At 36.6% G+C, this 4877-nt stretch overlaps 1 long non-coding RNA gene across 4 annotated transcripts in view; it reads right to left on the reverse strand.

Moving 5' to 3' along the window:
- Positions 1–4877, reverse strand: part of LOC103471844 (uncharacterized) — a 26251-nt gene continuing 21374 nt past the window's right edge. For all 4 annotated transcript variants that reach the window (XR_534728.1, XR_534730.1, XR_534726.1 and 1 more), the window contains one exon: positions 1–2580. This is a non-coding gene — a long non-coding RNA (uncharacterized LOC103471844). The remainder of the gene's footprint in view (positions 2581–4877) is intronic.

Raw genomic sequence — 4877 nt, forward strand, 5'->3', positions numbered from 1 at the left:
ATTGTAATGTGTGACCAGCAGTGCAATGTGTGAGAAACGGTTTAAAAAGACACAGAACAGGCCAAGTCTGCATCAGCATTTCAATGATTAGCCATTTCACTCTGATATCTGTACTTTTAATTTGCAATTCTATTGAAGATCGTGTTGGAACTCAAAGAAAAAAGAATTAAACATTAAATACTTAAGTGAATTCAGTCTTTCTTGCTTGTTAAGATCCTCTCTGAGATTATAGTTTCATCAAAAAGAAAAACTGCACATTTGTAAATTTATAATTAAAAAGTAGCGTGCAGCGGAAAAATCAGCTTCGGTGAAGAGAACAAAGTTTAGATGAACCAGAAGTTTGTTAAAAAGGTTTTTTGCTGGAGATGGGTTTGTTGTGGAGAAAAGCAGCTGCAACCTCTCTTCTTCAGCAAAAGTTCAGAACTCTTCTGGTTCAGCAGCATGTGATGAATACAAAAACACTTCAGGAAAGCAGTTAAGCTAAGGAACATGAGTGAGCAGCCAGGAAAAACACTCTCAAAATTCAGGAAACTGATTTTAATCACTTATGACTTGATTAATTTAATAAGGAAATTGTTCACCAAACTAGAGGGTTTGTGCGCTTAGCAAAAAAACATCTGAATTAGTTTAATTAAATGGAAACATTTAATTATTGCCTTGCAAAAGTATCTACACCAATTTAACTTGTTCATGTTTTTAATTCAAACTACCTTTAGCTCAGTCACTGTGGATTAAGAGCATCTGTAAACATTTAAGTTATGCCACCAATTTTCCGCTGGATTTCCTGTGGTTCAGGGCTGTCAGCAGTACAAACATTTACTTTTATCAGTAAAGACAATTACACTTTTTTCATTAGTTCACTATTATGCACTACTTTGTGTTGGTCTATCACACCTCAATCATGTTCCAATGTAACAAAACATAAAAATAGTTAAAAAAATTTTTCTTGTTACGATGTTTGAATAATAAAAAACTGTAAAATGTATTCCATCATCTTTTCTGCTCAACTGAACACAATTCATTGGATCATTAGAAACGTGCTGCTTAAATATAGTTAACCTTTTGTGTTTGCAGCTGGATAAAAATGTCTCTTGCAAATGAAGAATATAACATTTTATATAACAGCTTTTGCTACAGACAATTAAATTTAAATGAATATTAATGGAGAGCAGAAGAGTAATAGGAATACGTTATTGATGTCCAAGTCAGCGGTAAGTGTTCGGAAAATGTATGGTTGTCTGAATATGATGAAAGGTTTTCAATGAAACGATCAATTATAATTTGAGGGAATCTGAGTCTGTAGTCATCTCATTATGGACTACTCCCTTTATTACCGAGCGCTGAGATGACCCGGAAATTCAGCCACAATACACAGTAAGCACTGAGCTAAAAGTAGGTTGCTGCTCTGGTCTGCAGTGGTGAGAGACGTACAGGAGAACAGCAGCCAAACAGCTGGCTGTTGACAGGAGAGTCTGGGGTGACAGATTGATCACAGAGGGATGACGCAAAATGGAAGATATGTACAGCACTTTTCCTAAAGTGCGGAGTGCTACTTACGTAGCATAAAATATGGCTGCAGCGACGGCCAGAAGGTAATCTGGAATGACAGACCGAGTTCGGTACATTTGTTGTGTTTCCATGAACCATAAGATTGTGTGAAATGGAATTACAAAACTTTTTTCAACCAAAAAAAATACGTTTTTGCTCTTGGATGAGATCTCAGCAGCATCAAAATTTGTGTATTTCGCAAAACTACAATGAAAATACTTATTCCATCATACAAGTCTGCTTGTATACAGCAGCAAAGAGTCCCTGGCCTCGGACGATGCACTGCTGGCTCCACCAGGGCTCTCACAGCATCACACCGTTCAAATGTTGAGTTTGCCATTTGAAAATGTTGAATCCATAGTTCATCTGTAAAATCACTGACTGTAATTTCTCAAAAATGGCACAAATGTAGCCGCACTCAATAAACGGTTTGTCGCTCCAATGCCTGAATAAGATGCTGACATCTCCTCTGATGGCTCATGACTCTTCCATCATGGCAGTGACGCATACAAACATGCGCCACTGCCTGTACAGTTAATCATGTACAATTTTCATTTCATTTTTGCATTTAATCAAAACACCACAATTGCGAAACTGTGTTTTTTTGGCATTAGCATCATATCAAAACAGTTTTGCACACATTTGCAATGAAAACGTAGCTGCTGAATGACTCCAAATTAAAAAATCCAGATGTATGCTCATTCAACAAAGGTCAAATATAGAAAGTCAGGTGTCAAGACACTGAATCAGTGGTCAACACTCACAAAACAGGTTAATGTCTAAAAATCTGACAGGAGGTGAAAGTCTATCAAAGCTGAGTGAGGTGAGAAGAGTCCTTTGGCAACTAGAAGACAAACGAGAGCCAGAAACAACACTTGCCGTCTACTTGGACAAGTCTGTTGATAATCTGGCAAAGCAGAGACTGGAGAGCTCTCAGGTGATGCTCCATACAGGTGGAACAGAGAGACAATCAGCACGGCCCAGGTGGGGGACATGAGGCTGATTGCTGAACGGAGGCTTGGCAGGAATAACCTAAAGAGAAAACATGAAATGCAAACAAGTCGACCGTCAACACAGACATGGTAAAGCAGAAATGTGAATAACCTCAAACATAAAACCTAAGCCAAGAAGGGACTATATCAGGTCAGTACAAAATAGTTGTACAAAAATCATTTGGTTTTATTAGCATAACACGATGAGATTAAACAATGTTTGTAGTCATAAAAACATGATGCAGTAAAAAAAACACAAGTAGAAGAAAAATGAAGAGGAAATTAGTAGATTTTTAAACAGGTTGAGGTTCAGCCAATAAAATACATCACGACTGGTCACCACAAGGAGAATAAAACATTCAGCTGTAAGTTTCCTGTCCTACGCCCTTCCTTCCTCATAACTCATTTTCCACCAGACCCATTATTATTAAACACTGTTATGAAGTAAGTGTTCCAGGAAACAATCCCCCTTTTTCTCCATGTGGAAGATGAACGCAGTGCTGGACCTCACAATTTATTATCTCAGTTCCACATGCAAAAGATTTCTCTATTTTTGAATTTGCCATAGTTTGCGATTTGAACGTGTAAATATACTTTACTACAATTCATTTGTTTTAAATTTATTTTGCTTGTATATAACTTTGTTTGTTCCTTTATTACACTATGGTCAATAAAGTCAAACTAGTCCTACTAGTACTTAATCTGAATGAACTGTTCTTATAGACACGTTCAGAGCACACACTGCCCGTCACAATGAGATGCCGCTGAGAATAGGTAACAGCTCTTCTGGAACACATCTGAATAAAAAAAGCTAAAAGGTTGAGAGCAGAAGCAAAGGGATTATTAAAAGTGTCACAAGCGAACTAAAAAATGTGCCAGAGACAGTTGTTGACATTGTTTCCTCTTGTTTGGCAGTAGAATAGTTTGAGACTTGAAAATTAGTTCTTTAGTTCAACTGTCTAGTAGACAGCTGCCTGAGAAACGTTAATTAGGGTCATTGAAGATCCGTGGAGACGGGCTTAAACACTCCACAGAGAAAGAGGCGTGCACACTTGGGAAATTAATGAGCAAGTCTTTCATCATTATGACCTTTTTGTTTTCCAAAACTGTCTGATTCTGCCAGAAAATATTTCTGATGTTGTAGGTCTTTCGTGAGTTTAATAACATATGCTTGTTAAAAGCAAATTTTAATTTTAATTGAATCAGCAATTGTGTTTTGTCCTTTTTAATTGCAGCAGGCCAATTAACAGAACTAATGTTATCTTAAACGCTCAGTTCCATTTTTTTATACTACTAGTTACATCCAACCACAATCAGACTTTAGTGTGAATTGTTTATGAGCCCAAAGTGACAAGCATGTGCAGAAGAAGAACAGACATCACTCAGCAGCACTTTGTTTACAGAAGGAATAATGGCGAAAAGAAATGGCCTTTTGTGGAACATTGACCGCAACTTCTGTAGAGAAGATTGCAGAGCAATTTTCAAGAGGAATACGCATGAACAGTTTGTGGCATTGTGAAATTGATTCATGAAACTTCAGCATAATCAGATTATTAAATATTTGACACAGACTTGCTCCAGGAACCTGGATACTTTTAGTTGGATGGAAATTTGCTATTTAATGGACGTGATGTAGTGGTTAACTCAAGTATCATGAGATTTCATCTTTGGTTTTCAAACTGAAATCACATTCATCTATTCAACTTAAGGAGTTTGTTTTAATGTCTAAACACAATCATAAAAAGATTTATTTACACAGATTTAAACAGTTGTTATGATTAAAAGAGTAATAAATAAAGGTAACCTTAAAGTTGACAGTAAATGTTTAAATACCGTGGTCTTCATTGTATAAATTCATTGTATAAATTCAGAACATACTGCAGTTTTGCTTTCCTGTCTCAGATTTAGCATGTTTAGACTTCAGTTTGTGACGCAGATGGAAATCGCTCCTCTTAATTCATTAAGAAGACATTATGAGTTTGAACTGATGTCTTCTATGACTTACCAAGAGAGACATACAGCCTGTCAGGTTAGCATTTCTTTTATTCTTCTGTAGCTATTCAGTGTGCCAAAAGTCCATACTATGTGTCTGAATTAAGACATCATGTTGATAATGTTTTACACAAAAAACTGTTTGACTTTTAGTTAAAAGAGTCTATTAATATTTAAAATAAGTGTCATATTATGAGTCCCACTAATAAAAGGGTTCATAGTTCCAACTTTTAGTCTAATTTGTACTCTGGAATAAGCAAGCCCGCCCGCTCGCCCGCCCGCCCATCCATCCATTGCATGTGATACTCCGTATTTCTTCACCCTTTTGAGCCGTTACCTAATTCA

The sequence above is a fragment of the Poecilia reticulata genome, linkage group LG10 (assembly GCF_000633615.1).
Source record: "Poecilia reticulata strain Guanapo linkage group LG10, Guppy_female_1.0+MT, whole genome shotgun sequence".
NCBI lineage: Eukaryota > Metazoa > Chordata > Actinopteri > Cyprinodontiformes > Poeciliidae > Poecilia > Poecilia reticulata.